The sequence below is a fragment of the Calonectris borealis genome, chromosome 9 (assembly GCF_964195595.1).
Source record: "Calonectris borealis chromosome 9, bCalBor7.hap1.2, whole genome shotgun sequence".
Taxonomy (NCBI): domain Eukaryota; kingdom Metazoa; phylum Chordata; class Aves; order Procellariiformes; family Procellariidae; genus Calonectris; species Calonectris borealis.
In genome coordinates, this window is record NC_134320.1 from 27,548,655 (window position 1) to 27,562,304 (window position 13,650).

The following is a 13,650-nucleotide window of genomic DNA, read 5'->3' on the forward strand; positions in this document are numbered from 1 at the left end:
GCCTGGTGCCAGCCTTGACATGATTTTTTGGGTATATCCGGTAAATCTGCCTGAAATGTAATGTAAGCCCAGTGTGTTTGGTTTGGGGCCTTTGACTGAAATGACAAATTCCTTTACAAGTTTAACTTTTAAGAAAAAATGAACTGTGAATTTTCATCATTGATAAAAGAGAAGACATCATTTTGGCAAGATATTAATTTCATATTTTGCCAGAGCGATGTCCTTCCTGCAGCTACAACCTTTGAAGCCTACGGGATTCATCAGTCCGTTTAACCACGATACACGCAGCTCTCAAATACGTCATTAAAGGTTCTCCCACATAGTCTGTGCTGTCTCCAGGGCTAAAAAGAGCTATGGAAGAGCTAATGCTCATTTGCAAGGGACTGGTATCTGCTGTTTCTTTTCCTCCTTCAAACCTTTAATAAAATGTTGAGGTGTGGAAAAATGCAAAAAGTGCTGGAAATCGGAGTAATGTGATGGAACTACCCTCGGCCTAGTAAGAAGAAAAGCATGCACATGGAGAAGACTGACACTGCTTCTTAAAAATGTAAATAAACTAGGAGATGCCTTCTCTTTGAGCTTTCACTAAGGGCTTGGAGCATGCAAGCCTCAGACAAATAAACCATTGCAAATGATTACTCTTTCAGGAATTCTGTTTTTTTTGGGTAGACACATCTGCAATGAATGGTCAGTGAAGAACTCAGTGGTTCATCAGTTTTTCCAAAACTCTTATGACTCATCCTACTTTTATTCCAGATGTTAATCAATGGTTTTCCATATAAATTAACCAATCTGCATATTCATTTCTGTTCAAAATAGAACATATAAAGTTCTGTGTAAGTGCAAAATAGTTATGTGACATGATTTTACTCTGTTTCAATTATTGGCTGGTTTATATTGATGACTATGGGGATTAGGTCAGCCAGTTGACTTGCATCTTGCTTGTCTATAGAAATAAGAATTTACAATAAAAAACCCCAAGGCCAATTGTCATTTAATAACAAGAAGAGAGCATAAGTTCTATTTTATTTTGTAAATTACGATCAATTAAAAAGAAGAATCTAGGGTCAATTATGATGCATCTAGAAACGAAGGCAAGGTAGAAAATACTTTGGAAAGAGTTATAACAACCATGGAAGGAAAAAATGGAGAAAATAGGCACTAATGGCTGTTAAATCCCTGATCACCGTGGCCAAGACCTGGCAAAGGCGTCTGCATGTGCTGCCCTTCACGGACCGTGGATAATCCAGCTGGACTCACAGAGGTAACTGTGCGTAGGAGACTAAATCTTTCCCTCCTGTTTCCCTGCTCTTTGTCCTTTGGATTGGAAGCTTGTAGCATTCTGGATTTTGAGATTTCCTATCTGGTACCAGCCCTGCAGCTGACTGCACGTGGTTGCAAAAGAGCGCACCGAGAGCTGCGAGTGTGTCCGCAGGACCAGGTTTCCACTAGTCTGGTTAGAAAACTTAACGCCGAGGGCACGTAGGTGATGAAAATCAGACGTGAAGTTCTGCCTGGTGAGCACAAGAGAGCCCAAGCAGGACTTGGCTGTTTGCTGCTGCTCTAAAAAGGGACAAATTTCATTTACATTACAGCACGGTGTCCTGGGAAGCCAATTTGGCTCATTAAAGTTGTATTGTTTTCAGTTGCCTTATTCACTTCAGAATAGTCAAAGCTATAAATAACCAATAATGGAAAAGCTAGAAGCTTTCTAGAACAAATCTAATTCTTGATGATACCACCTAGAAATAGGGGGGAAATTGGGAAAAAAAAAGCAAATTATTGTTTTTTGTATTTCAGGATTGATATTCAACATAGAGATTTTGAGACTTCCATTTCTTTATTTTTGTGAGATCAGAGATATCCCATGTCACATTTATTCAGTGGCTCCCAAATCAGCTGACATTTCATGACCCCATAAATACAGTTGTGTTATAATTGTTGATCTGAATATATATATATGATCTGAATTGCAATGGCTATAACATTACTTGTGGGTTTATGCAGCCAGTGGAATATGCAGATGATTGTGCGCTAAGCTTTATGTTAATATAAAGAGAGCAAAGCAATTATCTGTTCAGCAGTTATCACAATTGTCTGGCTATCGTCTTCTCCTGAGATCATCTCTTCGCCTCCCCATAAAATCTGACATACTAAAGCATCCTCTGCACTAATATTTGATGGTCTGATATTTCAGGGAAATAGAGGGAGATGTTCTTTCTCTGCATAGAGCTAGGCAATATGCCTGGAACAATTAGATTAAATGGATTTACAAAGAATATCATGTTTAATTACTTCTGTGTCTTTCGTGAAGGGTTTGCAAGAATTTTTTTCTTTATGTAAAGAAATAACAATGGTAGTTGGAATCCTGCAGTTTGGAAATATTCTAATCTCTATTCTAAATAAGCATTCAGGTTTTTTTTAAGGTTAAACAGTTACGCCTTCAAAAAAGGTAAAAGAGAGGGCTCGTATCTGCATCTCCATGCACTGTAAAAGATCCTGGGTTCCACCTCAAGTGCTAACTTCAACCTAGGAAAAAAAGATATTTTAGGAAGTCTTTGGGCACAAACCCGTTCCCACCATGGGCACCCAGCTTCACCCTTACTCTGGGTGACTCCAGTCTCGGGGGAGAGCTCAGGTGAAGCTTGTAATCATATAAGAAGCAGTGATCAAGTAGTAATTTAGGACTAAGACACTCCCAGCTAATTCACCTGCGATGCCAGTGAGGATGGAGATGACTTCTGCTCATCTTTGGTGTTCGTTATTTGCCTTGTTCGTGTAAAGCAGTGCTAGTGAAAAGCACCCGGCACCTTGACAGGACTACTTTCTGCACACAGACGCCAGCACAGGCAATTCAAACCTCTCCATGAAATTGCTTCAGGCTTGACCTTGAGTAACTTAATATAGGGGCGAGTCTCGCTCAGCCTTTGGTGTCCAGTCACTTGGGCATGACCGCAGAGACTGATGTGCCGTAGGTCAACGATGATAATGCTTTATTTTTCTCTCTATTTAAGACATTCTTCACTAACAACTGGACTTCTTAGCAACTGTGTTAGCCATTACCCAGTAAGGATATAGCATCAAACTGGGCCATATTTTAAAGATAATATTTTCCTTGTAAGGGTGTTCTCCCAGACCCAAGTATTTTGGCAAGGAAAAGGACGTTGAGGAAAAGCTATTGATTTATCTATTCAAAGTTATGTTTCAGTCCTGAAAGTTGCTTTCTTAGGTGAATCTGCCCAAAGTATAGTCCGGCACTGGATGTCCCACAGAAAACGCACATTTCTTCCAAGCTTTCCTTGTGCAGACCGGTTAAGCGTTGAACTACAGGTGAGCCATGGAGAGATGGTCCCTCACAGCCCATGGGTCTTCCTTGTCCCTTCTGCATGTAAATGAGATTTTCCCTCTCCCTGGTCCCTGCACAAACACTCGCTCCTCGCTGGGGCAGCTTTGTCCAAGAAGGGCAAATACAAAGTACAGTAATAATGCAACATTAAAGGAGAACACTAAAAAAATGCACTATTATTTTCTATTGGGAGGGACATAAAAAAAGTTATGTTAGTTGATGTTAGCACTTGGACTGCAGAAATTAATAAATATGCTAAACTATGGGTAAGAAAAATGTTTGTCTTTTAAAAGTAATTCAGTCAGTCCACTGGCTTTTGAAATTTAAAATTGCACATTTTGAAATGGAATATTTTCTCTGCCTTGCTGGCGCTTCCCAAAGTGATGCTTTGGGATTTTGAGGCACTAAATAAATTGGGCTCACTCAGAACAAACCACCCGGGGTGGTGCTACCCTGCAGGGTGCCGTGGGCAGGAGCTTCTGAACTTCCCCCGGAGGCATGCGGGAGGTGTGAGGATTGCGCCGTCCAGCCGACTTCGTGCAGTCGTGCAGTCGTGCGACCCTGCGCACGGTCTCCTGCCGCTTCCACAGACGAGCAAACCTGGCATTCCCAGCGCGCACGAGCCCACGGCACGCACCCAGGCGAGGGGAGCTGGGGATGCTGCACTGAACTGCAACCAGCTCTTTCTGTCACTCCACAAAGAGCATGTCATCGTACTGGAGGTGATGTCATTGTATCAGAGGAGATGTCATTGTACCAGAGGTGATGTCCCCAAGTCAGCTTCCTCCTGGACGACTTATCCCTCTTCTTAACCAGCTCCCGATGGGGCTCAGGGGCTGAGTAGTGGTCTCAGGCCACCATGGTGCCCAGTCCATGCTCCCAGGCATGTGAGCAGGAGGAGCTCCCCAGGCTGCAGGTCCCTCCAGGACTGTGGCGTGTCCCTCTGGAGAGCCCTGGTGTCCTGCAGGCTGTCCCACCTGGAACACATCTGCTTCCCAGGCACAGTGGCGCATCCCTCCACGGGCCCTGGCATCCTGCAGGGCGTCCCCCCCGGGAACCCTGCGCGTCCCTTCCACAGAGCCCGGTGTCCAGCAAGCCATCCCGCCATGGACATCCCCCTTCCCAGGAGACGGTGCCTCCCGCGGGGGTCCACAACGTTCCTCCAGGAACCCCGGTGCGTCCCTCCCAGAGACCTCCGTGTCTGGCATCGCATCCCTCCCGGGGACCGCTGCCTGTCCCTCCGGGGGCGTCCGGCATCCCGTCTCCCCGGGGGTCCCCGGCATCCCGTCCGGCGGCAACCGCTGTGTCCCTCCGGGGACCCCGCTGTCCAGCGGCCCGTCCGCGGGGCGGGGGGGACACCCCTCAGCCGCAGACCCCCTCGTCCCCCTGCCCGTCCCCGGGGGGGCGGCGGGGGCAGCGCTGCGCCTCCTCGTAGCTGGGCAGGTGCTTCACCTCCTCGTAGCGGGGCAGCGGCGGCAGCTCCAGCCCCGGCCCCGGCTCGGCGGCGGGACCCCCGGCCTCCAGCGGCGGGGCGGCGGGGCCGGGCGGGGGGCGGCGGCGGGCGGGCGGGGGGCGGCGGCGGGGCGCGGGGCAGGCGCGGCGGCGGAGGACGCAGCCGGCGGCCACCAGCGCCAGGAGGACGAGCAGGGCCGCCAGCCTCCGCGCCAGCCACCGCGCCCGCGGAAGCCAAGCGCGCCCCGCCGCCCGCCCGGCCCCGGCCCCCGCCCCGGCCCCGGCCCCGGCCCCGGCCCCGGCCCCGCCGCAGCCATCCCGGCCGCACGGCGCCGGCCCCCGCCCGCCCGCCATCCTCCGCGCCCCGCGCAACCCGCCCCCGCACCCGGCGCGCACCTTCCGCGGAGCCGGCGGCGCTCCCCGAGGCCGCGGGTGCGGGCTGGCACCCCGCGCCCCTCCCGGAGGCAGCGCCGGGTTTTATCCGCGCCGGGCCGGGTTTTATCCCTGATGAAAAATTGATGGGGCCATTTGGCGGCGGTTCACGGGCTAATGGGGCAGCGGCAGTGCGGGGCGGGGCACTGGGCCAGGCTCGGGCTCTGCACCGGGGTGGTGTGGGGCCTGGCACCCCCACACCCCAACCCAGCCTCTGCCAGCGGGGCGTCCCTGCCACCCGAGCTTCACGCTAAATGTGCCCCAAAACTTATCACCGAGCCGAAACCTATCTTCCCCTGAGTGGGGACAGGATCCCTGACTAGGGATAATCTGTACTCGAGGACATGGGGATGAGTGGTACCCAAGGATGCAGGGATGAAGCTGAGGATGTGGGGATGAGCAGTACCTGAAGATGTGGGATGAACCCAAGGATGCAGGGATGAGTGGTACCCAAGGATGAGGGGATGAACCTGAGGATGCAGGGATGAGTGGTGCCCAAGGATGCAGGGATGAGTGGTGCCCAAGGATGCAGGGATGAACCTGAGGATGCGGGGATGAGCGGTACCTAAGGATGGAGAGATGAGTGGTACCCAAGGACATAAGGATAAGCGATAACTGAGCCCTGAGCGACTTGTGGGAGGGGAAATGCAAGGTGCGGAGCCTACCACTGATTTTACCACTTAAAAAGGACAACTGTAGTGTCAGAGTGGGCAGCGACAGGCTGGTTCCCTGGCACCTGTGAAAGGCACAGATGAGAGTGAGCTCTTCATTCTCCCTTTCTGTTGGTTTTTATTCCTACCATTAAGGTTTCACAGCTTTTCGTCTGTTGGCAAGGCCACGGGGTTCCCATGTCACCAGCAGTTACCATTGCCCACACTTCTGGGGACCCGATCCATCACTTTATTCGGCCCCAGAATTGCAGACCCTTGGCTGCGTTGTTTGCTGATTACCCTCAGCTCAATTGCAAAACTCCTCAGGCAACCGGGAGAGGAGAGGGAGCTCTAATCTAGTCATGGAAAAACTTACTCATATGAAACATGGTAAAAAATGACCAGTACTTTTCTGCTTGGTTTCCCTTTAGGTGATCATGCCAAATCTGATATGCAGCAGCTAACCCACCTACGTGACCGTCATGTGTAATGTATTCGTTTCCTTTGTCCTGTTTACTCGACCTGCAATGATTTTGTTGCTGATATCGGTAAGCGATACTCCTGCTGTCATCCCTACATTTGGGTAATTCATGCCTATCCTATCTATTACCGATTTTGTGGCGCTCAGGAACAAAGATGGGAAGGAAAGGTTCTCAGCAGATACAGCACTGGGCAGAGTTTGCATAAAAATAACCTGAAAGGAAGGAGGGGCTCAATGGTGCTGGGCTTCTGGCAAACAATGAGAAACCACGGTTTCTTTCTGTATCTTCAGGGGTTTATTCTGCATACATTTCCTCACTTTATGGGCATTTCTCCCTACAGAAGGGCGTTGGAGCTGGGAACTGCGGGAAAGGTGGGGTTCAGTACACGGAGCCGAGGCAGGAGGGCGGCAGCAAGGGGGCACAGCCCCGGCCCCAGCTGCTTTAGGACCGACCTGTCCAGGCAGCGCCGGCTCTGCCGCCCCGCACGAGGGGGTGGCTGCGTGGACCTCGGCCCTGTGCCTTGGGGACGTGTCCCGGCCCGTGGCCGGCAGGATCGGGGATGCTGAGCACCAGCAGCAGCTCCCTACCGTGCCTGGGGCTGCATTTACTTCAGACTCTTGGTAATAACCAATGTCACTTTTTTAAGGCAAATACAATGGTGAGTAAACAAGGGCGCCCGGCGAAGCCTACCTCTCCATTAATAAAGCGCTGCACTTTAACAACATTTCTGATAAACTGTAACTCCGCAATCAGAGCGCTATGAAATATTAAAGCCCGTTGATAGCTCATTAAAGCTAACGTTTTGGCTGGCCTTCCAGCGTGCGCCGCAGGCCAGGCTTCGGTGCTCAGCCTGGAGAAGTGGCTGAGGATCGGCTCTGTGCCCCGTCAGACGAGGAAAACTGCGGCTGGAGGGAACAGGGCGCTGCGATAGCAAGAAGAAATAAGAATTAAAATCCTGGTATGCAGCTGCGCTCACTCCAGCAGCCCCAGCTCCCGCAGCCCCACGCCTGGCTTGGGAAAATGCAGCAATACGGGCTCACGGGGGGGTCAGGGCCAGGGGACTTGTCCCCGCTGGCTCGGCGGCTGCGTGGGGATGCCTGCAGCCATCCTGGGGCAGCGACAGGTATAGATGCTGCATCCTCTGCGGGTTTGGGGGGATTTGGGGTGGTGCAGCGGTGGAGCTGGGTCAGCTGCTGGTTGGGCTTTTGGAAATGTATGGAGAGTGTCTTCTGCCGGGCTGTGGGTTCCCCTGTGGGTATGGTGGGCAGGCAGGGGTAATTGCTTCCATCAGGAGTAATTGGTGTCACCGATGTGAGTAATGAAGCCGCAGGCAGCTGCAGCTGCTAATGGGGATGATGGATAGGTGATTTTTGGAAGCGTGGCTGCCCTGCTGAGGGCCAGCATGCTGTAGGGACTCCTTGCCAGCTCCCTGGGATGGCGAGCAGGGGGGCTGCAGCCACCCTGGGACCCTGAGTGGCCCCGTCACCGGGCAGGGAGCTGGACCACTGAGCTGGCCTGGGGCACCGGGGCAGTGAAAACCAGGGTGCAGCAGCCCCCCGCTCAGCTCCTGGGGAAGCAGCCCTCGCCTCTCCTCCTCCGCACGCAGGACCTCGAAACAGGGGGATAAACACCCACCTGCAGCCCGGCTCACCCGCAGGCGATGGTCCAGCTGGGCAGCCTGAAGAGTTTCCTGACCCACTTGAGGTGAGGACGGAGGCGGTGGAGGCTCCCGCCAGATGCGCTGAGAGCGGGGGCCAGATGTGGTGTTTTGCCACATCTGGGGGAAGAGATGCTGTGGGCCGGGCAGTGCTGGTGATGTGGAGACATTGCGGGGTCCCCCAGGCGCAGCCCGCGGCAGCTCCATCCCTGCTGACCAGGGATGCATGTGTTGGAGGTGATGCTCAGGCTTGGCACGTCAAAGCAGCCAGGAGAGTCTGGGGTTCAAATCTCATAATTTGCCTCGTAATTCTCTTAAACGAGCCTACAACCAGTTAATTACATCTATATTAAGGCTTAAATTCAACAATTGGAACCTTCATACTGATCCAAAGCACCGAAAGCTTCTGGCAAATCAATGCCATCAGCTACTGAAGCGTGGCAAGCGTCCCTGGGCACCGGAGCGGTCCCGGCGTGCTCGGAGAGGTTTCTTCTGGTTAGGTCAAAACTTAGTTGCCTTTTTTCCCAGGCGACTGACTCTTTGAATGCTGGGCTTGTGTATCGTCCCTGGCAGGGATGGGAGCGCAATGGTAAAGCGAAGCATTGTTTCTATTAGCAGCAGCGTCACTCGTAGGCAGTTCAAGATGCTTTTATGTCACCGTGACCTTTCTCGCTAATGAACGAGCAATGAAATCACGGGTGAGATGGCCCAAGTGTTTGTCAGAATTAGTCTTGAAAATCGTCAGGATGCTGTAACATACATTCTTTTAATTGCACATCCACGAATGCCTCTATCACTTAACCGTTTGCAACCGTGGCCTCTTTAGATCTCAAAAAACCAAGTAAGCCCCTGGTTACTGCGCTTGGGAGCGAGACCTACAAACCAGGCGCAGGCACCGTGGCACGGCACCTCCGCGGCTCCGCGCCCCACCGCCCGCATCACGGGCCTCCCGTCACCATCACCGACCCCCTGCCACGGCCGAAAGCACTCATCCGGAGCCGGGAAGGGTCACGGCCAGGAGAAAAAGCCCCCTGACAACGCGGAAAGAAAAGAAACAGTTTTCTGGGAATCTACTTGAAGGTGAGGAGCCAAAAAGCCAGGGCACGTTGCCACAGGTATTAGTTTCCCAGCAAAGAGGATGGCAGAAGTTTGGTTGTGAGAACTCCGGCATGAATTTTCTTTTATTAACATAGATATAGATATAAATTTATTTATTTACTGATTGATTTCTTTTTATTTTTAAATGTTAATATGAGTAAAGGGGAAGCCAGCCAGCCCAAGCATGGGTGAAGATGGGAAGATCTTGCCCATCCAAACGGCTCTCCTATTTCACGCGTCCTTCTCCTCCTCTGGATGCTCGTCAGGACCTTCGTGGCAGCCTGGGGTGGTCCAAGCCGACGGCCAGCGCTGTCCCCAGGCCTGCGAGGAGCTCTTTTCTGCCTCCCAAGCATGACAGAGAAGTGGGGCAGCACCGGCAGTCGCTGAGCATGAATAAATCATCATTAGCGGCCGCATTGTGCCTCCCCCATCCCGAAATCTGCTCTTTTACAAGCTGTGAGAAACCCACTTTGCGGCTGCCCGGAGTCTCGGGCAAACTCTGGGGCCACCGAGCGGTTTCTGGGAAGGAGCTTTAGAAGTTGATTTTCTCTAGTTTTGCAGGGGATGCACAATTATCGATCCTGCAAATGACCCCTGCAGAAATACATCGATCCCTTTGGAGCAGCGGATCATTAAATACTTGACTTCCAGATCTTTCAAATGGTGCCAAAGAGCTGACCTGGCAAAATAATTATTTTATAGTGCGCGTAATTGTCCCTGCGACCATCAGCATTTGTGTAACTCTGAACTCGCCTTCACGGGAGCCTGCTACCTAAAATGCTCTTTGTACAATGATGCTTCACATCTGCATTTCCTTTTCTCTTATATGTTTTCCCCCAAATATGGGAAAGCTAATTGGAAAAAACATAACGAAGCTGAGGTTTCTTTTTTTGAGCAAGACTCTGAAAACCTCACACGTGGTGAGCAGTATTTGGTAGCAGGAATAATCCCAGGGATTGATGGAGGGAAGCACAGCTTTGGATGACGATCTGGAGTGTAGAAAGAAACAAGCTCAGCCCTCACAGCTTCAATGATATTCTAATATCTAGTAGACTCAGACCTTGCGATAGTTGAGGCTTTTATAGGAATTATGGAGCAAATTCCCGCTGTGTTGGAGGATGTGCAGGCACTTCACGTTGCATTTCGGTCTCTGTTACAGCCATTCTGCAAGTATTCCTCTCCCTGGTCCCTAAATCAGTAAATGCGGTGCCGTGAGGGTGGTGTTTCGGGGTGCTGGGCAGGTGAGGCTGTAGCTGGGGGGGGGGGTTTGCTTTCGGTCCGAGTGGGGTAGAAGTTCCCCTTGGATCGGCAGAGACCAAGGGCTTCCCCGGCGCTGCAGCGGTGCTTGCACCGGCAGCGGTCACGCCGTCCGTGCGGCTGTCTTCACAATGGTCTGCCAAAATAAAGAATCCATCGTTTCTATCATTTCTGTAAAAAGTGCTAAAGAAGCTCTTAAGAAAGCCCCTCGGCAGCGAGCTTGGAGCACTGCTCAGGGAAAGCTCTACGTTGCTTGAATTAAACACACAAAGCCGAGATCTATTGCTTCACATTTTTCAAGCACATCTGTAACTGCAATAAGGCTTAAGAAACAAGAAGATGACTCTGCATATGTAAAAAAAAAAAAAAAAAACAAAAAACCATTACCTCACAGCTCAGAAATCTCCACTGCCAGCAAATATTTGCTGTTAGACTATTAGAAAACAGAGAAAGTGAGAAGGAGAGGCCAAAACACTCCTGCATGACTCCGATTCTTTCCCGGGCTAGGTCAGTTCTTCTGTTAACAATTTTGGATGCTCTCCAGAAATGAAATGTATTTTCTTCAAATAAATAAAAGGTGGAAATATCGCAGGGCAATGATATTGATACCAAGTGTGTTGTCAGTCTTCCCAGACTCCATGTCGCAGTTAACGTATTCTTTCATTCCTTCTACTGAAAATAAGCATTAGAAAGATTGGATCGTACTAGTTCTCCCCTTGCAATAACTCCTTGCAATTAGGACTTGAAGCCTTTGGCTCTGTGGAAAGGCTCCCATTCACGCAGTGAGCTTGGCTGGGGCTTTTAGTGTCACAGGTGATGAACATCTCTTCATATAACGCTGGTATAATAAGGATGATTTGCTGCAGTGGATGTTTTTCTTCTGAATCAAATTATATGCATTTATAAAATGATTCCAGGATGATAACCTTGATCCGACACCATCCTTAAGCACGTGTTTAATCTGAAGCCCCCCCGATGGCAGCGAGCCCCCTGGGCCGGTGGCTGCAGGGGGGAGGCTGGATGGCCGGCGTGCTGCGGTGGGGTGTATCAGCAGCTGTAAATGCTGCAATGTATTAAAACGCAGTAACAACCGAAAGGCAATGAAGGACAATTTGTCGCAGTTGGAAGGATCGCTGCAGTGGTCTGCAATAACCAAAAAACTATTTGTTAATTTTTTTTTTTTTTACAGGGGGCAACATTTTTCCAAGCCGCGGTCCTCGTTAGTCATGCCGTTTCTCAAGAGGCTGCCACGATCCAGTCATGAATTTCTGAGATGATTTCATCTCACTGTTATTTACAACTTAGCCCAAAAGCTCAGCCTCTTCCTATTATTTGTGGTTAAATATAGCAACGGATTCTTTCCCATTCCTTTTTCTCTCGGAGCGGTTTTTCTGCCACCCACACGAATCGCATGAGTCAGAAGGCGCACGAAGGAGCGGTTCCCAGCTGGCCGGGCCCTCGCTGGCTGCCTTCGCGCATCCCGAGCTCACCCCGAGCACCGGGAGGTGAAATCATGTCTGTCTGCTCACAACTGGGGTGCGGCCAGGGGCGCTCGCCCCGCGCCCCGGCGATGCACAGGGACGTCCCTCCCCGCCGTCAGCTCCCGCATCCCGAGCGGGGTCACCCTGGCCGCATCCCGGCTGTGTTTCTGCCGTCCCACACAGGGATTTCAGGTGGTCCCAGTCTTCGTGCAACCCCCCCCAGGGATCAGGAGTCGCTAAGAGTGGGGCACTGCCCCGGGCGCAGGGAGCGAGCACCGTCCTGCCGAAAATCCTCTCCCGTTCCCCTCTCGCTCTTCCCTTCTGTCTGAAGATGCTTTACTTTTACTGAGCTAAACGTTTCCCACCCCAGTTTTGCCAGTACCAGCCCGAATTCCCCGGATCCCCCCGTGCACGGGAGACACACTGCGGCCGGAGGGGTTTTGCTGGGGTTAAATCCAACCGCCACCCCAGTCGAGGCCAGTCAGGGCATCGCCGGGGCAGCAGGTCGCTAGCTTGCTAAAAAATACAAAAAGGGAGAAAAAAGTACCAGCTGTTTCGCTGGGAGGGGGGTGATAACCGTGCCGGGCAGACGAGGGGCTGCGCGCTCGGCAGGGAAGCATCCTGCCCGCACGGAGCGATGCGGCCCCGTGCGCATCTCTTCGGAAAAGCGCAAGAGGGAGGGATGAGGATGCTGAGGTTGGGGAGGGCAGCGCGGGGGCGGCAGCCGCGGGGAGAGGACGAAGGGGCAGGGGAGGTTTGACCCTGCTATTTTTAACGGCGGCATTTACGCGCCGTAAATAACCGTGCCGGCTTCGGAGGCGGCGCAGCAAACAGGAAAGGCTCCGGCATGGCCCCCGCCGGGTCCCCTCCTCCGGCCCGGGGGGTCCTGCCGGCCACCACGCAGCTGGGCTTTGGTGAGTCCCTTTTCGGCAGCCCACATACTGGTGGGTCTGGGTGGAAAAGGGCAAATATTCCATGTTGGGAAATGAGGTGCGTGGGTCCCGTCAAGCCGAAATAGCAGATTTGCCGTGTCCTCCCCACCACTGAGCTTTCTGTGCAGGCTGGATTTATTAGTTCAGTTGCATCTGGGGGAGCTGAGATTTAAATTCTGAAAGTCAGGATAAAAATATGGAAAATGTATCACGGTTTTGCTGTTGAGAGAAGAAATCCCCACCACGCCGTGTACCGAGGCCGCTGCTGCAAGGCAGCTTCCCCCAAAAGACAGGGAAGAGGGCAGCGTGCGGGATGCTGAGCTCAGACACGGATGCGGAGCGGGGTTGTGGGGGAGCCTCGGGCCCCCCAGCTCCACAGAAATCAACCAAAACCAAAAAAATGCAAAAAAAAAAATCTGAAGTGACTCTTGGTGGAGCCCAGGGCTGTGGGTACCGGGGCCTCCGGGAAGGGGTGCCGGAGCTAACTGATACCCCTGAGATTACATTGCTGGCTAATTCTCCGAGGACTGAATTAGTTGCATTGCTTTTTCTTCTTTCATCACTTCCAGAATAATAAATCAGCACAAATGTATGAGTCCTGGGTTGCTACGGGTGATTTTTACCATCCCCAGTGCCAACCTACCCTCTACCTGCCTGGAGCCTCGGGTCCAGGTGCACCTTGTCAGCCCCTACATGGTGGGATTTACTGGTCGTACCCTCTGCTGTTGGTGGGGTTGCCACTATCTGCTATATAATTAACTCATTGCCTTTTTAGAGCCATTATTTAATGACTCTGCTATCGATTTGCTATCTGACTGGTACGCTGCTAAATTCATAACCCTTTTCAGCGCTGTCTTGCCTGG